At 40.2% G+C, this 25,540-nt stretch overlaps 1 pseudogene; it reads right to left on the bottom strand.

Annotated features, from left to right (window-relative positions):
* Positions 1 to 20,544: 20,544 nt before the first annotated feature.
* LOC109439497 (olfactory receptor 2T8-like) lies at positions 20,545 to 21,476 on the bottom strand (annotated as a pseudogene).
* Positions 21,477 to 25,540: the final 4,064 nt, after the last annotated feature.

Below are 25,540 nucleotides of genomic sequence, written 5' to 3'. Positions count from 1 at the left end.
TGAGCATAGGTGTAAGGACTGTGTAGAAGATGGAGACCACCTTGTCATGGCTTGGGGCCCGGCAGTTGACTAGGCCTCAGGTAGATGAATATGGCTGCCCCATAGAAGAGGGAGACAGCTGTCAGGTGACAGGAACAGGTAGCCAGAGTCTTTTTACTGGCCTGAGCAGAGTGCATATGGAGCACAGCCCTCAGGATGCAAGAATAGGAAGGCACTGAATAAAATAATACATGATGAAGTGACATACAGCTGCACCCTCCAATTTCTGAGAGCAGAGAGCCCTTGTTCTTGATCCAGATGTATTAAGGATTCACTGCTGGATTCCTTTCTATGAGGGACAGTAACGATATTGTAAGAATAATCCTCAGGTATTTATAAGAGAAAAGAATGTTCTCTGTAAATGCATGACAGTTACATCTAGGAGACATTTGTGAAGATGTATTCAGTCTTCCTTATCTCGCTGCAAAGACAAAACAAGGAGGTTTCACAGAACATGCTGTCTGTGCAAAGACTCAAGGTAATTTCTTAAACTTGGATGGCCCTGAAGCAGGGCCTTGTTAGAACGCCATAGTAGAGGCCTCAATGTGTCCTGGCCTCACCTTTCCTTGACCTATAGTTTAACAATAGATCATTCCCCTGGCCTTGAGTTTGGAATGTCCCCTATCCCAGTTCCGTTTCTAGAAAATTACCCTGAAACTTATGATTAATATCCTTAGGCTTATTGATTACAATATCAATGGTCTAGCATTCTTTCCAGGCTACTCCCATCATTGTTCATGGTTTGCTGGAGAACCACGTCCCCAGAGGGAAGGCTCCATGCAGTCCCCGGTAACTGTAACTGTCACGTGGCCTTTAGAGGAACACCCAGATTTTCCCTTAAATACCCCCACCGGTCTGAGAACGTTAAGGCAGTTTTTAAAAAAAATTTATTTATTTTTATTAGTTTCAGGTGTACAAAGCAGCATTAGAGATTTAAACCCCTCATAAAGTGATAACCCACCCCTCAAGCTACTACCCTCTGACATCTTAGATAGCTGTTACAATACCATCAACTATCTTCCCTATGTTGTATTCCACATCTTGTGACTATATACCTATATATTTAGTTATAATTGACATTCAATATTATTCTACTTCAGCTTCAGGTGTATAGCGCGTTGGTCAGGTATCTACACAGTTTATGATGTGATCCCCTTGATGAGTCCAGTGCTCGCTCATCTGGCACCTTACAAGATCTTTACAACATTGTTGATTATAGTCCCCAGACTGTATTAACTACCAATTTGTATTTCTTAAAACTTTCACCTTTTTCACTCTGCCCCCAACCCCATTGCCATCTATCACCCTGATAGATCTAGCACCATACCTAATTATTACAATATTATTGAGTATATTGTAAGGCTTGTGGCAAGATAATGAGGCTAAGAGAGTCAGGCGGGTTGAGAAAAGTGAGTGCTTTATTCTGCGCCCCCGGGCGAGGTTCATGGTCCGCAGCCGGGGCGGTGAAGTCGCGCCCAGGGCAGAGAGGCATGTATGCGATTTTTGGGGTGGGGGTTGGCTGAGTGAGGTGGCAGATGAGGAGGCCCCCCAGGGCAGATCCGGCGTGAGCGGCTGCATCCAGAGTTGTTTATCGCACCAAAGGTCTGCTGCCTTTTCAGGGAAACGCCAGGGGCCCCAGTTTACGTCATGCGAGGAGGGGTCTGACTTGGCAGAGGGGTATGACTTGGCTCCTGGCCGCTTTGACCATGCCCGTAGCTGACCTAACATATATTCCTTAACATCCCCATGACTACGGTGTAACCACTAATGTGTACTTCTTTTTTTCTTTCTTTTTTTTTTTTTTTTTTTTTAAGATTTTTTATTGGGGAAGGGGAACAGGACTTTATTGGGGAACAATGTGTACTTCCAGGACTTTTTTCCAAGTCAAGTTGTTGTCCTTTCAACCTTAGTTGTGGAGGGCACAGCTCAGTTCCAGTTCCAGTTGCTGTTGCTAGTTGCACGGGGAGCAGCCCACCATCCCTTGTGGGAGTTGAACTGACAACCTTGTGGTTGAGAGGATGTGCTCCAACCAACTGAGCCATTCGGGAGCTCAGCGGCAGCTCAGCTCAAGGTGCTGTGTTCAATCTTAGCTGCAGGGGGCACTGCCCACCATCCCTTGCGGGACTCGAGGAGTTGAACTGGCAACCTTGTGGTTGAGAGCCCACTGGCCCATGTGGGAATCGAACCAGCAGCCTTCTGAGTTAGGAGCACAGAGCTACAACTGCTTGAGCCATGGGGCCGGCCCTAATGTGTACTTCTTAATCCCTTCCCCCTTTACCCATCCTTAACTACCTTCCCATCTTAAAGAATTCCTCTAAGATTCCTTGTAATACTGGTTTGGTGGTGATGAACTCCTTCAGCTTTTTCTTGTCTGGGAAGCTCCTTATCTGTCCTTCAATTCTAAATGACAGCCTTGCTGGGTAGAGCAATCTTGGTTGTATGTTGTTGCTTTTCATCACTTGGAATATTTCCTGCCACTCCCTTCTTGCCTGTGAAGTTTCTGTTGAGAAATCAGCTGCCAGTCTTATGGGGGCTCCCTTGTAGGTAACTAACTGCTTTTCTCTTGCTGCTTTTAAGCTTCTTTCTTTGTCTTTAAGCTTTGTCATTTTAATTATGATGTGTCTTGGTGTGGGCCTCTTTGGGTTTATCTTGTTTGGGACTCTGTGTGCTTCCTGGGCTTGTATGTCCATTTCCTTCACCAGGTTAGGGAAGTTTTCTGTCATTATTTCTTCAAATAGGTTTTCAATTCCTTGCTCTCTCTCTCTTCTCCTTCTGGTACCCCTATAATGCGAATGTTGGTTTGCTTGATAGTGTCCCTGAGGCCTCTAAGGCAGTTTTTGAAGGTGTTAAACTGCTGCCTTCTCAGACCACTGGTGCTCTGACAATAAACGCTCATTCTATGATCCGACTTCTGTGTTGGTCTATTGGCTAAGCGGCTCAGGCAGCATGAGCCCCAGACTCGGTTGTTCTCCGGTTTCAGCCCCACCCAGATCCATGACCATGGGAGTGAGCTGCTTGAGCTGTGTCCCTAGAGGAGGGAGCACAGCTGACTCGTGCCTGAAAAGACATGCCCAAGTGTCCTTGTCACCAATAAAACCCAGGTATGTTGTTGAGAGGGTTTTCTACAGGAACAAATTGCTGTTTCTACGGCCTTCAGTCCATCTTGGCCATAGTAAGACTCAACCAAACCACTGAACAAGTCAATTTGTTACCATTGAGTGTCAGAGTGAACATCTGATGGATGACAGGAAGTGGAGCCCAGCCAGTTATTGTGAGCCTTGGGCTCAGCTGATGTCATGTACTTTTCTGTACTCAATCATTGCTTTTCCTTTGCTTCTTTAACAAATAGTGACTGAGCCCTGTGGAAATAAATGAAGACCAGCAAATGAGGAAAGCAAAGTCCATTTATTCAGAGCTTGCTCTAGCAAGGGAGCCAGCCACTGTCACTGGCATTTTGCCAGACTCAAAGGCAGGCACAGGAGTGGGAAAGCTTTAGAGTAGAAAAAAGGGAAGCTTCAGGCGTGCCCTGATTGAGGCAGTTGGTATGGGGAAACAGAGGTGAGCTAGCTAAAAGTGGGGTGATCTATTAGGGTTCATATTTGTACATATTTGACTTTCTCTGGTTGGTTCTAAATTGAAATTGGGGACACAAATTAGGGAAGCTGTTAGTTAGTAACCAAGTCCTGGCCATTTGGGGCCTATTATTACAGAAGTTATTGTTTAGCTTCCTAGATTGTTACTAAAAATAGCACTCTGACTTCCTACAAATTTGACTTGGAGCAGGCTGGCTTCCTGGGCTGTTTATTGCAGGTAAACAGCTTGCTGCAGGTGGAGGGTCAGAATTCTGTGTTTGCACATAGCCATCCATTGCCTGTATATTCAGTTTCTCAGCGCCTATAAATGTGAATATCACACTGCTGATGACATATATGAGAGTTCCTAAGAGAGCAGATCCTAAGAGTTCTCATAACAAGGAAAATATTTCTTTATTTTTCTTTTGTATCTATATGAGATGATAGATGTTAACTAAACATATTGTGGTAATCATTTCACCATATATAGAAATAAAATAAAATCATTATGCTGTACACCTTAAACTTATACACTACTATATGTCAATTATATCTCAATACAACTGGAAAAAAGAACACTGGTCATAAAGAAGTTTCTAAAAACACTAAAAAGAAAGAAAGAAAATGTGGTTATGTATACACAATGGAATACTATTCAGCCATTTAAAAAGAAGGAAATCCTGCCATTTGTGACAATGTGAATGAACCTTAGGGGCATTATGCTAAGTGAAGTAAATCAGACAGAGGAAGACAAATACTGTATGAGCTCACTTATATGTGGAATCTAAAAAAATTAAACTCATAGAGAAGAGATCAGATTTGTAGTTGACAGAGGTTGGAGGTGGAGGGTGGGAGAACTGGGTAAAGGTGTTCAAAAATTATATGATAATATGTTGGGATGGTTTTTCCTGCAGGTCCCCACTGAGAGCTCTATCTCCCCCTTATTGGAGCTGTCTCCGCCAAGCTCCCCCTTATCGGAGTTCCGTTCCCCTCCTCCTCCCATACCTTATCGGAGATGTCTCCTGTGGGCACTATGGTTAGAGGCCTCCCTGTCAAAGCAATGTTGAGCTATCACAGCTGCTAGGGACGGACCTCCCCGGCACCCCAGCCAGATTTCCCCCTCACCGGAGGCCTAACCCTATAAAACAAAGCGCCTGACCCCAGTTAGTGCTCAGGTCTTTGGGAACAATCCCACTGAGCCCGCTGGCGTAATAAAGCTGTGTTCTCCCTGATCTCTGTGAGCCACTTGAGTTTCTTGGGCCTCGTAATTCTTCTGCAACAAAATGAGTTATGGGGATGTAATGTATATGACTATAGCTAACAACACTGTATTATATATTTGAAAGTTGCTAAGAGAATAGACTTTAAGAGTTCTCATCACAAAGAATAAAACTGTACTGTGAGGTGATAGATGTTAACTAAACATTGTGGTAATCATTTCTCAATATACACATATGTTAAATCGTGTTGTATGCTAGAAACCTATACAATGTTATATGTCAATTATATCTCAATACAACTGGAAAAAAATTAAAAAGATTAAAGAAATAGAGTTTCAAAAATATGTGAATATAAATGACTGACTTTTGAATGGTCAAATACTAGACACCCTTGGAATAAACCCCACTATTTGTGATGCATTTTCCTTCTATATTGCTGGATTCTATTTGTTAACATTTTGTTTAGGATTTCTACTTCTGTTCATGTGGGAAAGTGGCCTGTAGTTTGTCTTTCTTGTAATATCCTTGTCAGATTATTATATCATGGTGAAGTTGGTCTAATAAAATGAGTTGGGTAGTGTTTTATCTTTTTTTATTGTCTGAAAGATTTTGTTTAAGATTGGTATTATAAATGTCTGGAAGAATCACCAGTGAAAATTTCTGTGCCTTTCTAATACATGCTTTCAATGCTATAAAATTTCTTCTATGGCAGGCCTGGTGGCTCAGGTGGTTGGAGCTCCATTCTCCTAACTCCAAAGGCAGCCGGTTCGATTCCCACATGGGCCAGTGGGCTCTCAACCACAAGGTTGCCAGTTTGATTCCTTGTGTCCCGCAAGACATGGTGGGCAGCGCCACCTGCAACTAAGATTGAATACGGCACCTTGAGCTGAGCTGCCGCTGAGCTCCCGGATAGCTCAGTTGGTTGGAGCGTGGGCTCTCAACCACAAGGTTGCTGGTTGGACTCCCACAAGGGATGGTGGGCTGCATCCCCTGCAACTAGCAACGGCAACTGGACCTGGAGCTGAGCTGCGCCTTCCACAACTAAGACTGAAAGGACAACTTGAAGCTGAACGGCACCCTCCACAACTAAGATTGAAAGGACAACAACTTGACTTGGAAAAAAGTCCTGGAAGTACACACTGTTCCCCAATAAAGTCCTGTTCCCCTTCCCCAACAAAAAATTCTTTTAAAAAAAAGTATTTAAAAAAATTTCTTCTTAGTGCAATGATTACTGCCTCTTTCCAATGTAGATTTCTTTTTTTTTGGTCATTTGGTAAAAAATAACTTCCATTGTAGTTTCTTCTTTGACCATGGATTATTTCAAATGGTAATCCTTAAATTTCCAATTAACCAATTATCTTCTAGGTGTTTCATTGTTATTAGCGAGGGTCCCCAAATTGGAAAAGGACCTCCATTTGAGGGTTGGTTTGGGTGAACTGAAGCAGACACATAACGTCTTACGCATCCACACCTATGAGGAGGTAAGATCTGAGGAGGGGAGAGGAGAAGCATGCTATACGTCAAGCCAGACAGAATGGGCAGGAAGCTCCTTACCCTAGATGCTGAGCAGCAAAGAAAGTCTGGTCAACATTGGTCATGCTTAGTATGAGCTCTTTGAGACGGGTGTCTGCTCAGATATTAGCTTAGTGCTCCAGGCTGATGAGGACACCAAACCCTGTGTTGTCACCAGGGTAATTAATGCCTCCAGTGGCTCTACAGGATAGACTTGGCTGAGTCATGAAGTCTGTATATATTGCCTTTCAAGTCCGTGCAAACCTCCCCCACGGTTACCAGTTTAGCTGAGTCACCATCTCCACTAACCTGTACAATTTCAGTAGCTTCCCACTTGGTTATTCTCCTTCACCCCCTGACTTTTTTGCCCCTCCCCAATCCATGTTGCCACACTGTAGCCATGTTGATATTTTAAAAATGAAGACCAGACCCTATCATGCCCTCAGGTATACTATTATCTCATTGCTGTTATAACAGATTACCACATACTTGATGGCTTAACACAACACATATTTATTCTCTTACAGTTCTGGAGGTCAGAAGTCCATAATTAGTTTCATTGGTTTAAAGTCACGGTGTCAGCAGGCTGTATGGAGACTCTGAGAATCCTTGCCTTTTCCATCTTCTAATGACCACAACATTTTTTTGGTTCATGGACCCTTTCTCCATCTTCAAAGCCAGCAGCATAGCATCTTCATGTGGCTCTCTGCTTCCATTGTCTTATCTCCTTCTTTTATAGTCAAATCTCCCTCTTCCCTCTCATGATTCTAGTTAGAACACAGGATAATCTCGTCATCTCATAATCCTTATCTTAACCAACATCTTCAATGTCCTCTTTGCCATTTATATTAGTTTCCTGGGGAAAAGGTAGCATGAACTAAGGTAGCTTAAATGACAGATGTTATTTGTGTCAGTTCTGGACTGACACCAAAATCAAGGTGTCTGAGGGCCATGAAGAAGATTCTGTTCCATGTTTTCCCCCTAGCTTCTGATAGCTTCAGGCATTCTTTGGCTTTTAGGTGGTGTTTCCCAGGTGTCTCTTCACATCATCTTCCCTCTGAGCAAGTCTGTTTCTGTGTTCAAATTTCCCTTTTTGATAAGGACATCAGTTATATTGGATAAAGGCTTACTCTGTGACCTCATCTTCGCTTATGTATCATCTACAAAGACGCTATTTCCCAGTAAGTTCACATTCACAGGGATTGGGGGGGCTTCAACATATCCTCTTCATGATTTTGTTTATAAGAACATAGTCAAAAGAACATATTTACAAAAGGTTCAATAAACTTAAGTAGAAGACACACATAAGAATACCTAGTAAATAAGATAACGTAATGAAGAATTTGTTCATAAAAATGTTTTATATTCAATAATCCATTCCTGGGCGGCCGGATGACTGAGTTGGTTAGAGCGTAAGCTCTGAGCAACAGGGTTGCCAGTTCGATTCCCACATGGGCCAGTGAGCTGCACCATCTGCAACTAGATTGAAGACAACAACTTGAGCTGAGCTGCCACTGAGCTGTCAAGGGGAGGCCAGATGGCTCAGTTGGTTAGAGTGCGTGCTCTTAACAACAAGGTTGCTGGTTCGATGGTGGGCTGTGCCCCTGCAACTAGATTGAAAATGATGACTGGACTTGGAGCTGAGCTGTACCCTGCACAACTAAGATTGAAGGACAACAACTTGACTTGGAGTTGATGGGTCCTGGGAAAAACACACTGTTCCCCAATAAAGCCCTGGAAATACACACTGTTCCCCTTCCCCAATGAAATCTTAAAAACAAAAATCCTTTCCTTTGTGTCTATTCTTCGATGTTTCAGTCCCCCTTCTATCCTTCAGTGTCTAATGCTGTAGTTGGGGGCTGAAGCAAAAGCACAGTAAACCTTCTTCAAATGTCACAGTTACCAGAAGTATAAGTTTATCATTACAGATGTAAAATGCTCGAAAGATTATTTTAGAAGCCGTTAATTTATATACAAAAATAATTGCTATGAACTTTTAAATAGTGAAATGACAGTGAAAATAAATGGATAGTTAATATGAATATTAAGAGAAAATATTAGAGTGTTCATTATCTACTTAATATTAGAAGAACATTTTATATTTTTCTTTAAAAGTTTCTAAAATTACTTTTTAAATTTATTTTTCAGTTACAATTGATATACAATATTATACTAATTTGAGACATAATGATTAGACATTTATATACCTTAGAAAGTAATCACCCCAATAAGCCTAGTATCCATTTGGCACCATACATAATTATTACAATATTATTGACTATATTCCCTATGCTATAATTTACATCCCCGTGACTATTTTTAATTTGTACTTCTTAATCCTTTTACCTTTCCCACTATCTTCCTAATCCCCATCCCATCTGGCAAATGTTCAGTTTTTAGAACATTCTATATTTTTCACGAGTATTTATAAATATTTAAGTACAAGGGAGGAAAATAAAGATTAGCATTTATAACATTATGCAAAATAAACTTTACTGTGTTTAATATTTAATTGTTTAATTTCATTTAGGCTGTGAATCATTCAAAAAAGAAGCCTATTTGGGAATTTTCTTTATCTCCCAAGCATTCTTGAACTCACTTCACCTCACTCTCCAGGCTGCCACAGTCATCTCAGCCACCATCAAAGGTGAATTTAACTGAAAAATAAATTTTCAGAAGTGGAATTTCTGGGCCTAGCAATGCATTTTTTACATTTGGGGAGATAGTGCCAAATTATTGCAAAGGATGTGAGGGTACCTGTTTCTCCAGCAGAAGGCGCCCAGACAGAGCAGTCACCTGGGGCAGGGCAGTAACCAAAGATGAGGATGGGGTGAGGGGCATGTGATGCTTCCTCTGTGGGACTCCAAGATCTGTGCAGCACATAAGTGTCTGGGGGCTTCGACGTCTGCCATGCTCCACTGGAACTGAGGCTGCAGCTTCACCATAGGGGGGTAGTCCCACAGGAAGAGAGATTTATGGATTTATTTATGGGAGATCAGGTGGAGATTAATGCATCACTTGGTTTTTCAGGGGCCAAGTACCATAGGAAACTCCCTAATAGTCCCTGTCTGATATCACCTCTGTCTTGGCAAGAGTGATGATCAGAGTGGTAAGAATTACGGTTCTCCATTCCCCTCCTTTTTATTTCTCAGGTCTGGACACCGTTCCTTCCAGTCAGGGCAAGACATCAGCATTGGAAGACCCTAGAGAAGTCCAGGTTTTTGTCATGGACAGATATCTGAGCACAAAGTATGCATGTAGAGGGGAGGAGGGGGGACTCAGGAGTGGGTGAAGGGAAATTAATATTGTTTATACACGTTTTAAAAAAGTAAGCCTCTCATATGACCACATGTGTTTCTTTATTACATGTCACAATCTTGTAGGTGTTTGTTGTCACCAGGGCAACAGAGTAGAGAGCTGGAAAGTTCAGCTCTTTTTTGGTACGCAAGTCTTTCTTCCTCAGTTATGTTAGTCCCAAGAGCTAAAGGTGGCCCCCAATCCTGTTTCCACTCACAGAAAACTTTGAAAACAGGCTCATTTGTCTGATGCAAAATCAACACTGCAGAAGACCCAAATCCTCAAAGAAGAGAAAGATCTCCGTTCTCAGTCCTAAGCCTTTAGGGAAAATTCAGAGCCACCACAACAACTGGCCAGAAGAGATCCACAAAATTATACAAGATACTTTAAAAATCGAGCACTGGAAAAATTTGAAAATCCCCTTCTCCTATCCTGAAAATTGAAAATGGGTGACTAAATTCATACTGCAAATCAAGTGTGTACCCAAGTCCAGGAACAGATGGTCTTGTTCACAGGTATGGCAGGGGTTTTGGAGAGTTACTGCAAATTGGGACTGTGTCACTTCTCAGCCAGCAAACTTGAGCAAGTTGCCCAACCCCTCTGAGCCTCAGTTTCCCTTGTCTGTTAAACAGGGAGAAAGACTTTACAGAACTGTTAGTGAGGTTAAATGAAATAGGTGTGAAATGATTGGCACGCAACAGGTGGTCAAACCAATGGAAGCCTTCTATTCTCTGTTCCTTTCCCTCTACTTCTGACAATAGTCATGCCAAAGAGACATTATTCACCTATTTGGGTTATAATACAATTTCCTCACCTATGAAATTGGGATAACAACCTATATATCATAGGGTATTTTTGATGAGTATGTGAGATGAGATAAGTAAAGCACCAGGAAGTGTTTTTTATTAAAATTTTTGAACATAAAATCAGAAATTATAAAACATGCAAAAAAAAGCAAGAAAAAAAATAAAATAAAATGTGACCTGCCAACAGAAAACACCATCAATACAGATAGACCTGTAGATGACTCAGGTTTAGAATTAGAGGACAAGAACTTTAAAATAACTATTTTAAGTAGGTTAAATAATGTAGGGGTTAAGAACTTCAGAATGAGTAAAAGATGGAGATTTGCAGCAGAGAAATGGAAGTCCCAAGAAAGAACAAAATTGAAATTCTAAACCTGAAAAAATATAGTGTGGGGAGCCATGGTTTCTTGCAACCCTGAACCTTGCAGACTGGCTCGGTTTCTGCCCCCATAACATTGTCTCTGCCTTATCTGAGAAGCGCCTAACGGCTGCTGAGGAATGTGGTGAAAATGGCCAGTTCCCAGACACAGAAAACTAAGGGCTTTCTGGACAATTGGTAGGTTCTGTCTCCTTGAGATATTTACTTTTGTGAGTTTCAGTGACCTTGTATCTTCTATGTCAAAGTAAAGTTGAGGCTGGAAAGATTTACTTTCACTGAGATAATGCATATCTTCTTCGTTTAACTGAACGTACTCAAATTGTATATATTGGTTAGAGATAATAAACTCAGGGCTTCAGCATGACTGAAGACCGGCCGCATTAGCATTTGTGTGTGTCTTTTATTTCATTCCCACTCCCCCATTCAGGTACTGATCGACTCGTGGCGGCTGGCCCGTCACAATATAGTATCTGTAATAAAGAAATAATTGGGTGGGATTAATAGCATCTTGGACATAGCAGAAGGAAAAAATAAGTGACCTAGAACAGAGGTTGGCAAACTTTTCTAAAGGTCCAGATGGTAAATTTTATAGGCTTTGCAAGCCATATGATCTCTGTCACAATTAAACTCTACTGTTCTAGTACAAAAGCAGCCTTAGACAATTAGTAAATGAGTGAGTGTGGCTTTGTTCCAGAAAGACTATTTATAAAAACAACCAGTGAACCAGATTTTGCCTATAAGACATAGTTAGCTGACCCCTGAACTATCAGACATCTTTATCCATTCATCTATCAGGGGATACTTCAGGTTGCTTCCATATATTGGGTATTGTGAATAATGCTACAATGAACATAGTGGTACACTTATCTTTTTGAATTAGTGTTTTCATTTTCTTTGGACAGATACCCAGAAGTAGAATTTCTGGGTCATATGGTAGTTCTAATTATAGTGTTTTGAGGAGTCTCCATACTGTTTTCCATAATGGCTGCACCAGTTTGCAATCCCACTGCAGTATATGAGGGATCCTTTTTCTCCACACCCTTGCCAACACAGGGTTCAACAATGTGCTGCAAGGACCCACAGAGCACATTAAAGCAATTATACTCTTGGCTGTGGTTTAATAAAGCAAGTGATACAGATTACAATCCACAGAAGGTAAAGGCACATAGGGCAGGGTCCAGCTGAGTTCCAAGCACAGAGCTTCCAGTTGTCCTCTCCCAGTGAAGTTGTGCAGACAGTGTTAACTTTTCTAAGTAATTATGTGTGAGAATACACGTGGGGCATTGCCAACCAGAAGCTCACTTGAGCCTTGATGTCCAGAGTTTTTACTGGGGTTTGGTCACGTAGACATGGATGACCACCTGCATAGCTGACCTTAGTCTCCAAACTAAGCTGATTCTGTGTGGCCTGAAGCCCCTCATATTGTTAGCATGGATTTTTCTACTGTGGCCCCCAAACCTCCATTATCATTCACATTGTTTGCATAGACTATCTGGCATGGCCCATGCCCCCAGGTAAACAAAGACACCCTCATCAGGGGGACATTTCAAGGTCTTAGAGATTATCTCCCAGGAGCTGAGAGCAACATTCAACAATCTAAATAATAATTGAAAAGCTTGTTCAATATTTGAAAATCAACCAATGTAATGTACAATATCAACAGGCTAGAGAGAAAAAAAATCACATGATCATGTCAATTGATGCAGAAAAAGCATGTGATAAAATTCAACACCCATTCATGATTAAAAGAAAAAAAAAATCTCAGAAAAAAAGAATGACTCTCATCCTTTACCTCATACCATATTCACACCATATAAAAAAATGAACTCCAGGAGGTCCAAGATGGCAGTGGCATAGGAGGACACTGAACTTGCTTCTCCAATGAGCAAACTGAAATATATACTTATACAGAGGGCAGTTACTCCCAAGAGACAAATGATGGCAGCATGAACAACAAATGAGACAGAGACCAAATGGAGGAGGCTCGGAAACTGAGAGGTCTCTGGGACCTGCAGGAAATTTTTGGACTGGAGGTGCAGGTGAGTGCCATGTGTCCCCCTCCACACTGACAGGGCAGGTAGCAGCTCTCTTTGAGTGCTTTGACCTACCTGTTAGATCATCACAGCATGTTTTTAGCCACACTGTCTAGAGCTTTTTGGCTCTAAACAAAGGGAGCAAGCAGGATCAACAGGGTATCACCACACAAACCTGACATTCCAGTGTGGAGCCACTCCAGCCTGGCAAGCCAGTGCCCCAGGTGCCGTAAGTGCCTGCCCAGCTTCAACTGGCCTGCCAAAACTACCCAGCATACAGCCAATACAGAGGTCACTTCTACACAAGACCACTTTCTGTACAATAAACAAGAAAGAGGCCATATAGAGAAGGCTGGGGAGCCAGAAGATCTCTATGGAAACTGCGGAAATTCTCTGGGGAAGGAGGTGCCAGGGAGCACCATTATATTGGGGGTGCCAAAGTGGACACTTTGGTCAATGTTGCTCAAGCAGTAGTTCACTGTAATCAGAAGTGTCTGGACACTGATGGTAACCACTTTGAGCACCTCTTGTAATTGCAGAAGTCAAACGTGACTTGTGTTCATCTATTGTTATCAGTATATATTGAGTATTACAATTTTAATACAGTTTTCCTGTCTTAAAATGTGTATACATTTTTTTGGCACTCTCTGTGTATGTCCCTCTCCACCTCCATGGAGGGGGTGGGAGCTCTATCCAGGTGCTCTAGCCTCAAAGTCACTGCAGCATGTTCCCTGCCACACATCCAAGCCCATTTCAGCTCTGAACAAAGGGAGTATGCAGGAACAACAGGGCACTGCCACACACACCTGGCCTCCCTGCCTGGAGCCACTCTAGCTTGGTAGGCCAGCACCCTGGACACCATAAACACCCATTCAACTCCAACCAGCCTGCCAAAACCACCCAGCACACTCAGCCTACACAGAGGCTGCTGCTACAAAAGGCCGCTTTTTGAAGACTGGGAGAGATAGCTGTTTTGTTTAATTTATATAAACAAATGTAGAAATCAAACAAAATGAAAAGACAGAGGAATATATTTCAAATGAAGGTGCAAGAATAATCCCCAGGTAAAAAACCCTAAATGAAACAAAAGTAAGTAATTTGCTTGACGAGTAATTCAAAGAAATGGTCATAAGGATGCTCACCAAATTTGAGAGTGGAATAGAGGAACTTAGGGAGAACTTCAAATACAGAAAGCGTAATAAAGAACCAAGCAGAACTGAAAAACACAATAACTGAAATGAAAATTACATTAGAAAGAATTAACAACAGATTAGCTAAAACATAATGAATCAGTGGCCTGGAAGACAGATTAGTAGAAATCAACCAACAAGAGCAGCAAAAAGAAAAAATAATTTTAAAAAAGAGGATAGTTTAAGGGACCTCTGGGATGACATCAAGCACACTAACATTCACATTATAGGGCTCCTAGAAGGAGAAGAAAGAGAAAGAAATGAATTTTATTTAAAGAAATAATGGTTGAGAACTTTCCTAACCGGGAAGGGAAACAGAAATCCAGGTACAGAAAGCACAATAAGTTCCAAACAAGATGAATTCAAAGAAACCCACACCAAGACATATTGTAATTAAAATGGTAAAATTAAAGATAAAGAGACAATTTTGAAGGAAGCAAGAGGAAAGCAATGAGTCACATAAAAAGGAAACTTTATAAGGCTATCAGCTGATTTCTCAGCAGCAATTTTACAGGCCAGAAGAGAGTGAGCGGCAGGATATCTTTAAAGTGCTTAAAGAAAGGAGACTATAACCTAGAATAATTTATCCAGCAAGGTTATCATTCAGAATTGAAGGAGACATAAAGAGTTTTCTGGAAACCAAAAACTAAAGGAATTCCTCACCATTAAATCAGCTAAACAATAAATGTTAAAGGGTCTCCTTTAAGCAGAAAAGGCCAGGCAATAACAAGAAATAATAAAATATGAGAATTAAAAAAACCTCACAGGTAAGGCAAAATATTTAATAAATACAGCAAAACAGAAATTTTAAAAGCTGCTAAAAAGGTCAAAAGAAAAAGTGCCAAACAACACAAACTACAATAAGTAGTTAGGAGACACACAAAAATATATAAAATATGACATCAAAAATATAAAGCATGGAGGCAGGATTAAAATTTAGTCCTTTTAGAATATATTCAAACTTAAATGCCTATCACCTTGAAATAGACTGCTATAAATTTAGAATGATGTATCATATTTTGCTGTGTATAATGTGCATTTTTTTGCCCAAATTTGTGAGGGAAAAATAAGGATGCGCATTACACATGGGTAGTACTAATTCCATCCCTGAAAGTTTAAGCCAAAAATGTGGGCACACATTATACACAGGAGGGCATTATACATGGCAAAATATGGTACATAAACCTCATGGTAACCCCAAACCTAAAACCTACAAATGATACACGAAGAATAAAGAGAAAGGAACCCACACAAAATACCAAAGAATACTAGTGAACTGCAAGAGAAGAGAACAAGAAAAGAAAGGAACAGAGAAGTATAAAAATAACCAAAAAACAATTAACAAAGTGGCAATAAGTATATTCTTATAAAAATTATTTAAATATAAATGGATTAAATGCTCCAATAAAATGATATATGGTGGCTGAATAAATTTAAAAAGATGACACATCTATATGCTGGTTACAAGAGACTCCAAATTGAAAGACACATATAAACTAAAAGTAAAGAAATAGACAAAGATATTCCATGAAACTAGAAATGAAAAGAGAGCTGGGGTAGCAATACTCACATCAGACAAAAACAACAACAACAACAACTTTAAAACAACATGGAAAAAATCACAAAGAAGCATATCACATAATTATAAAGTGGTCAATTCAAGAAGAGGATATAACAATTGTAAATATCTACACAGTCAACATAGGAGTACCTAAATATGTAAAGCCAATATTAATGTCCTCAAAGGAAGAAATTCACAGTAATACAATAATAGTAGACAGTTTTAATACCCTACTTACACCAATGGATAGGTCATCTAGACAGAAAATTAATAGGGAAATAATGACCTTAAATATTACATTAAACCAAATCCACTTAATAGATATTTACAGAACATTTCATCCCCAAACTGCAGAATACACATTTTTTCAAGTGTACATGGAAAATTTTCCAAAATAGATAACCTATTAAGCCATAAAACAAACATCAATAAGTTCAAGAAGATTGAAATTATATCACACATATTTTTCTAACTACTATGGCATGAGAGTAGAAATCAAGAACAGGAAGGAAAGCAGAAAAAACACAAATACACAGAGACTAAACAACATGCTATCAATCAACAAATGGGTCAAAAAGGAAATCAAGCAGGAAATCAAAACCACCTTGAGACAAATGAAAAAAGAAAACACCCAACATGACAAAATTTATGCGCTGTAACAAAAGCAGTTCTAAGAGAGAAGTTTTTAGCTATACAGTCCTACCTCAAGAAGCAGGAAAAATCCCACCCCAAAATATCCAACTTTATATCTAAAGGAACTAGAAAAAGAAGAACAAACAGAACCCATAGTCAGTAGATGAAAGGAAATAATAAAGATCAGAGCAGAAATAGGGACTATGAAAACAACAGAAAAGATAAGTGAAACTAAGAGATGGTTCTTTGAAAGGATAAATAAAATTGACAAACCTGTAGCAAGACTTCAAGAAAAAAGAGAGAGACAAAATAAATAAAATCATAAATGCTAGAGGACAGATTACAGCTGTCACCACAGAAATATAAAGGATCATTAAAGAATACTGTGAACAATTATATGCCAACATATTGGACAACTTAGAAGACATGGATACACTTTTAGAAACATAAAACCTTCCTAGACCAAAACAGGAAGAAATAGAGAATCTGAATAGACTGATTACAAGCAACAAAATAAAAGCAATAATAAAAAACAAACAAAACAACAACAAAAAAACCCAAGGCCAGAGGGCTTCACAGGTGAATTCTACCAAACATTTAAAGAAGAATTAATACCTATCCTTCTCAAACTATTCCAGAAACTTGAAGAGGAAGGAACACTCTCAAACTCATTCCATGAGGCTAGCATTATCCTGATACCAAAACAATAAAGACTCTCTCTCTCTCTCTCTCTCTCTCTCTCTCTCTCTCTCTCTCTTTCTCACACACAATTACAGGCCAATATCCCTGGTGAATATAGATGCAAAATTTCTAAACAAAATACTATCAAACCAAGTTCAACACTACATTAAAAGGATTATACATCATGATCAAGTGGGATTTATCCCTGGGATGCAAGGTTGGTTCAATATCCACAAATCAATTAACATGATACACCAACCACATAAACAAAATGAAAGATAAAAATCATATGATCATATGAATATGTGCAGAAAAAGGTGTTTGACAAAATCCAGCACACATTTTTGATAAAAACTCATAGCAAAGTGAGAATAGAGGGAACATATCTCAACATATAAAGGTCATATATGACAACCCTCCAGGTTAACATTATATTTGACAGGCTAAATCAAAAAGCGTTTGCCCTAAGATCAGGAACACGACAAGGATACCCACTTTCACCACTTTTATTCAATATAATATTGGAAATCCTATCTATGGCAATCAGACAAGAAAAAGAAAAGGCATCCAAATTGGAAAGGAAGAAAAAACTGTCACTATTTGCAGGACACATGATTCTATATATAGAAAACCCTAAAGGATCCATAAAAAATTAATAGAATTAATAAATGAATTCAGTAAAGTAGTAGGATAGAAAATTAATATACATAAATCCATCATGTTTCTATACACTAATAATGAATGATCAGAAAGAGAAATCAAGAAAACAATCCAATTTATAATTGCATCAAAAAGAATGAAATACCTAGGAATAAACTTAACCAAGAAGGTTTAAGACCTTTACTCTGAAAACTATAAGACAAGGAAGAAAGAAATTGAAGAGGACCCAAATAAATGGAAGGTTATACCATGCTCATGGATTGGAAGGATTTATATTATTAAAATGGCCATACTACCCAAAGCAATCTATAGATTCAACCCAATCCTTGTCAAAATACCAATGGCATTCTTCTCAGAACAACGAATCCTAAAATTTATATGGAACAACAAAAAACCCAAATATCCAAAGAAACCTTGAAACAGAAGAAAATGGGAGGTATCGTGCTCCCTGATTTCAAAATATACTGCAAAGCTACAAGAATAATGGCATAAAAACAGATATATAGATAAATAGAATAGAGATTCCAGAATAAATCTTTGCTTATATGGTCAATTAATCTACCACAAAAAAGGTAAGCGTATATAATGTGGAAGGCCAGTCTCTTCAACAATTGGTGTAGGGAAAACAAATTTGTTGTTGAGTTTTTAAAAACATCAATAGCTAATTACACTTCCAGACATATTTTGTCAATATTGGGTTCCCTCTGGTATCTCTCATTAACCATAACTACAATCATGACCATAACCACAACCATGCCATCTTCCATAATCTTCCCTCTATGTTCCATTTCCTTGTCACTGGAGCACATCCTTCAATAGTTCTTTTCAGTGAGAATCTGGGCAGTAAACACCAACTCTGCTTTTATTTGTCTGAAAATGCCTATTGTTTCCATTTTTAAATGACAGTGTGACTAAATTAAAACTTCCAGGTAAGTTTTTTTGTCTGCAGATGCCACCCCACTGTCTTTTGCTTTTAATTGTCATGATGAGGACTCTGACTGTCAATCATTTCTTGTTAAACCTTTCTTTTTTGGGTAGCTTTTCAAGATTTTATCTTTATCCTTGATGGTGCAGTTTCACTACAGTATATCTGAGTATAGCTTTATTTTTATTTATCCTGAAAAAACATTTTCATTCTGAGAACTTGGGTCTTTCTTCAATTTGCAGGAATTTCTTCTTCAAATGCAACTTATCCAAAATCCATCCCCTCCATTCTCCTTGCTAGAACTCCTACTGGGCTGATTTGAAACCTCTCAGTTTATATTCTAGGATTCTTTAGGGATTCTTCATATTTTTATAATCTATTCTTCTTTATGCTTAATTCTGAGAGTGCCTTGGTACCAGCTTTCAATTTATCAATTTTCTCTTAAACTGGCTTCTGTCTAAGTTTATTCCAACTACTGCATTATTCAAATTTTAATGCATTATTTATCCCACATATTCTTCATTGGTTGTTTTTTACTGTCACCATTCATAGTTCATTTCTGACTATTTTTCTTTACTATTTTGCATTCTATTTTGGTAGAAGATACACTTTCACTTGTCCTTTCATACACCTTCAACATACTATTTTAATTTTTTGTGTGTAATTCTTCTATGATATGAATTTCATCTTGAGTAAATTACAGTGTTGATTTGACTTATGTTTTGGTTTCTGTTTGTTTTCAGGCTCCGTTTGAAGGGGAGATCTAAATTTTATATTTTATCATTATCATTTTTTTTTGTCTCTCTCATGCATATCCCCATGCAAAAATGTATGCCCACCTCCCTGTTCTGCTCAGTGGTGGGTGATTACTTTTTTCCAGGTAGCTGGGTGCCACATCCTGAAGCAAGTTTCAGGGTGAGAAATCACAGTTGCTGCCCACTGATGTTGGCACAATGACAGAGATACTTGGCTTTTCACTTGGAGATCTGAGAGTCATCTTCATGGACATCGTAGAGAAGTTACACGCACATCAATGCCCTTCTTCTATGTCTGGGTCCTGCTGTGCACACCTCCCTGTCCTCTCCTTTGCCCTGCCCAGTACTTAGTGCTGTCCCCTGGGTTCCCAGGACCCAATTGTAAGGCCCATCTATGGTTGCTCCTCCAGCATATACCCAACTTTCACTTAATCTCCTTCTCAACTCAATGCTCACCTCCCCTATGTGGAGCACAGGAGCTGAGTGACATTAGTCAAAGAGTGAGTATCCCATCTGTCCCTGTTCTTACCAAATGGCCCCCTTCATTGTCACCTTCTGTCTAAGTCTGAGGGCATTTGAGTTTTTAATTCCTGCATTAAACCTGTTTTAGGTGTCTCCATGATGTCATTTCTGACCTCTCCCTAACACCAACCTTGCAATGGGGCCCTGAGATTTCCATGTGCCACAGGTCAGATTTCCTGGAAGTAGACTGCCACATGCTTTGGATGCAGGAGGTTTATTGGAGAGTTCTCTCACAATTGAAACATACTGTGGCAAAAAGGAGGCAAGGAAGCAAAATTAGATGCAGGGAGAAGTTGCCTGTGATGCCTCCTGCAGGGAGATTGGAGCTGGGATGGCCATTCAGGGTCAAACTGAGGCAAGGCGGCCAGGCCTTTATATCCTACATTGACCAGTCATAGGATTCAGGCATCCCCTCAAGGCGAAGCATGACCTTGGGCACGGTGCATCTCTTCAGTCATGGTCAATTCCTACAGAAGGACACAGCTGAGACCTGTCACCTGCCAACTCTCCCAGCAGCTGTGGAGTAAAGACTCTGTGTCTTTTATTTTTTGTAGCTCCATAAGCCCAGCCTTCCTTCCACATTGTCCACACTCAGCATGGACATGATGGATTGAATTGACGTGCTAATCTGATGAACTCTGGTCAGAGAATGATTTTTATTTTCAGTAGGGCACATTTGTTTCTCTTCCAATTGAACCACAATGGACTAATCCAGGTTCCCCAACCCCAGAGCCTACATCTGCAGGAGCCGATGACAACCTACTCCTGCCCCCCACCACAATAACATCTCCCCAGGAGTTTCCTGAGAGCCCCAGCCCCTTCCTTGTTCCTCAGGCTGTAGATAAGTGGGTTGAGCATAGGGGTGATCATGGTATAGAAGGCAGAGACCACCTTGTCCTGCTTGGAGGAGTGGTAGGTCTGGGGCCGCATGTAGGTGATCATGGCGGCCCCATAGAAGAGGGAGACCACTGCCATGTGGGAGGAGGAGGTAGCAAAGGCCTTCTGCCGACCTTCCATGGATTGCATGCGGAGAACAGCCACCAGGATCTGCAGGTAGGGGGCAGAGATGACAAAGAAGGGCAGGAGCAGCATGAGGACACAGCAGACATAGATCACGCTCTCATAGATGGAGGTGTCAGCACAGGCCAGCTTGAGCACAGTGGGGACCTTACAGAAAAAGTGGTAGATCTCCTGGGAGCCTCAGTAGGGGAAACTCAGGGTGAAGACAGCCTGGATCAGCCCGTCTATCAGGCCAAAGAGCCAGGACCCTCCCACCATGAGCCAGAGCTCATGACTACCGAGTACCTCAATGGGTTGCTGATGGCCACATAGTGGTCGTAGGCCATGAAGACCAGCAGGAAGCACTCATCCCCAAGGAGGGTGAGAAAGAAGAGGATCTGGAGCCCACATCCTGTGAAGGAGCTGGATCCCTGGCCCAGGAGGAAGTCGGCAGCCATCCAAGGCACAATGGTGGAGATGAGCATGACATCCATGAGTGACAGCCAGCCGAGGAAGAAGTACATGGGATTGTGCAGGCGGGAGTCCACATTGATGAGGAGGGTCATGAGCCCGTTGCCAGAGAGGGCCACCAGAAACATGACCATGATGACAGAGAAGAGGAAGTGGTACAGTGGTGTGTGGGTGAAGAGGCCCAGGAGGACGAAATGGGAGATGAGAGTCTGGCTTCCCATCCAGGCCATTGTTCCTACAGAGGGATGTGCCATGGGAGGGTTGGGGTCTGAAAGCAAGAGGGTTATGTTTCGTGCCGTAATAATGAGGATACCACAACTTTGCCCAATGTGTTGTTGCCTACTTTTCATGTTATTTGGTTCAGGATAATAGGCCTGGCCCATTTTAGAAAAACAAGCTCTAACAAAGATGTAAACTGTTGGTGTTATTTTAACTTTTAGGAGTTTCTGCATATAGTTGAAAAGCAAATTTTAAGCTATTTATTGCTAAAGTGGATACTGCTTCTGCCTCTGCTAGGAATTGGTCTGTTCTCCAGCCCTCATATTTGCTTCTCCTACAAAGCTCCAAGCCAGCATCACCCAAGGATTGGCTTAATCAGGAAAAAGTACTAAAGCCGCAAAGACATTTACCAACTGTGTGAACTGGGTACTTACATAACCTTTCGGAACCTCAGTTTCTTTGTCTTAAATAAGGACAACAATACCATCTTACAGAGTGACATTAAATTAAAGGTTATAACAAGCAATGCCTAGTATGTTAGAAGTGATAACAGCTGACATTACTTGAGCATTTCTCATGTGCCAGGCACCATGACGATTACTCCTCACATTTAATATTCATAAATGCCCTGAAAGATTGATCATTACCCCATTTCACAAGTTGGGAAACTGAGGCAGAGGAAAGTTTATTAGTTTTGTGCTTTTTCAGATATGAAAGCTTAAAGTGTTTCCTGAGAGATTTAGTAAATGAGAGACTAGAGGCAACTGAAATGCCCAACCCAAAGGAATAACTAAGAAAGGTATGGTGCAATCACATAATAAAGGAATATGTAGTCATTGAGATATTTATAACGTTTTAAAAGATATTGAGCAAAAATTTATATCTACTGAGTGTTTTTAAAGAGTGGGAGTAAATATGCCAAGATATTAAGAGTGTGGTTTCTTCTAGGGAGTGGGATTAAGGATTATGTCTCCCTGAGTTATTTGCATTTTACACATTTTTTATAAGGAATGTGAAAATATAATTTTTAAAGCAAAGTTATATATAATATCAACATGCAAACTAGCAGTTTTCTAATTATATACCACCAACCAATTAGTAAAAGTAGTAGAAAAAACAAATATATCTTATTCACAATTGCAACAAACCCTGTAAAATACCTAGGAAAGAACTGTAAGGGTAACAATGATAAAACATTTGAAAGGCATAAAAGAAGGCCTGAAGAAAGCTATGAATATTCTTGCATAGGTAGGCTCAACACTGTAAGGATGTAAATTCTCCCCAAAACAAATCTGTAAAATCATGTGATCCCAACTAAAACCCAAAGGACACTTGTAGTTTGAAGATGGCAGTGTAGATATTACCCAAAACAGGAAGGAGAGCCAGAGCAGAAGCACAGTCCATGTTGGACGAAGTTAGGATGGCTGAAAGCTGAATCCACAAGACAAAATTGGGAAGAACAGCAAAAGGAGTAGAAACTGAGAAGAGTGAAAGAGAAAATGGAAAAAGGACACCTGTGAACATAAACCACAAAGTATATACTATAAGTAAAAGCTCTGGAATGAAACAAGAAACAAGTAACACTTTTGCTTCAGATGAAAGAATCAGAAGAATCAGATTGCTGAGATTTAAGCTTGAGAAGAGAGTCTTTACGGTATATGATTTTGTGCCTCTTGAATTTGACTTTTTGTGAGACAATAACATACTTTAAATAACCACATAAACATAATGTTGAAGTGAACCCAAAAAACATTTGTCATGGAAATTGACCAAGTGAGAACCAACATGCATGCACAGCATGTTGCAGAAACTTGAGAAATATTTGTTGAAAAAATAGCCAAAATAATTTTGAAAAAGTTAAACAATGTCCAACAGTTCAGAGTGAAAAGTAAAACTGCCTCATCAGTTATCAAAATATAAAGAGTCTGTTATTGGTGAAGGAAGAAGCAAATTGGCCAAAAGAACAGAATAAATCCAGACTCACACACATATATAGGTGAAAATTTACAATCTGATTTAAATAATAAAATTTAAAATCTCTGAAAAAAGAAGTGCTATTCAATAAATGGTTGAGACAATTGCTCATGTGTTTTTGGAAAAGACTAGATCCCTACCTCATCCCATACACATAAATGAATTCCTGGCAGATTGAGGAACTAAATGGAAAAACTTATCACATTATTACAATAAATATAGGAGAATGTGTTTATGACCTTTGAGTAGGAATGACCTCATTAAATAAAGCACAAAGAATGAACATAATATATCTAATATATCTAATCATAAATATTTATAATACTCTTTAAAACACATACTACTGGGGCCGGCCCGGTGGCTCAGGCGGTTAGAGCTCTGTGCTCCTAACTCCGAAGGCTGCCGGTTCGATTCCCACATGGGCCAGTGGGCTCTCAACCACAAGGTTGCCAGTTCAATCCCTCGAGTCCTGCAAGGGATGGTGGGCTCTGCCCCCTGCAACTAAAATTGAACACGGCACCTTGAGCTGAGCTGCCGCTGAGCTGCCGCTGAGCTGCCGCTGAGCCGCCGCTGAGCTCCCGGATGGCTCAGTTGTTGGTTGGAGCACGTCCTCTCAACCACAAGGTTGCTGGTTCGACTCCTGCAAGGGATGGTGGGCTGTGCCCCCTACAACTAGCAACGGCAACTGGACCTGGAGCTGAGCTGCGCCCTCCACAACTAAGACTGAAAGAACAACAACTTGAAGCTGAACAGAACCCTCCACAACTAAGCTTGAAAGGACAACAACTTGACTTGGAGAAAAAGTCCTGGAAGTGCACACTGTTCCCCAATAAAGTCCTGTTAAAAAAAAACCAAACACACAAAAAAACACATACTACTGGAAAAGGATCACTCCTTTTCATATTTAAAATATATAAATACCCACAAATCAATAAGAAAATGATAAATAAAATGAGCAGTAATTCTCAGGAAAAAAATCCAAATGCACATTATCAGACAGCTTATTTCATTAGTACCTAGAGAAATTAAACTTAAGACAAATACAACTTTTTGCCCATCAAGTTGGCAGAAAGTTTAGTGATATTAAGTATGGGGAGGCAAGAACAGGAGAAACACGCACACACAAAGTACCGAAGGATGCAGAGTATGATAACAGTGGTTACCTTTGGAGAAAGGGGATAATGGTCAAGGAGGGACTCTAGCTTGACCTGCAGTGTTTGAGTTTTTGACAAGCATGTGTTTATGTATTCCTTGAAATACATATTGTCCTGAGCAGGTAACAGATGTATCTGGAATATCTTTTCTCTTTAAGCTTCCTTTGTAGCATAACATTCTTAAATACATAAAACAAGTAACAATTTAGAAATTTTTTGGAAAAAAGTAAAAATAATGAATTCATATTTTAACATGTATTTTAGAGAGAAGGTAACATCAAGTGGATACAATTTTCAATGTCTCCTCAGGGTGTTGTGGGGACTTCTTTGTTGCCAAATCTACCTGGCCATACACACCATGGTCACAGCACATCGGAGCAAATTGAGAAGCACATCCCAGAAAATGACAGTAACTCTCATAGAGCGACAGCACACAATGCAAGGAGGCCCAAGAGAAAGAGGGTGAGCAGCCAGAAAGGAGAGAAATGAGGAGAAACATTAACAATAGATCCAGAGAGGAATGGAGAGATAAAAGGAGTAATGGGAAAATGTCAAGGAAAAAGGAGAAAAGATAAACAACTGTGATACAATGGAGAAAAATAAAGAAGGAAAATGTTAGAATATCAGAAATGTTATCTCCCCAGAAGAGATGGAAAGTCAGAAAACAGACACAATGCAATCGATAAGAGGAAGCAGATATGTGTAGTCACACAACAGCCTAGCCAACTGTCCCCCCGTGTCTTTCCTTAAGGAAAGAAGAGTCTGTGAGACTGTACCTTTCTGGGACTCTGTTCCATCCTTATGTTTACACCTTATGCCTCTCTGTCTGGTCCCCAAAAGATGGTTTGCAGCCAAAGATGGGTAAGATATCTCACGGGAGATATAACCTAAGCCAGGCGGAACCGAGTGGGGACCCCCAATGAGCTGTCTTAGAAAAA

This window comes from Rhinolophus sinicus, chromosome 5 (genome assembly GCF_057876585.1).
Source record: "Rhinolophus sinicus isolate RSI-liver-muscle chromosome 5, RSI-T2T, whole genome shotgun sequence".
NCBI classification, from domain to species: domain Eukaryota; kingdom Metazoa; phylum Chordata; class Mammalia; order Chiroptera; family Rhinolophidae; genus Rhinolophus; species Rhinolophus sinicus.
The sequence above is the reverse complement of the archived record's forward strand: the minus strand, read 5'-3'. Positions and strand labels throughout refer to the sequence as shown.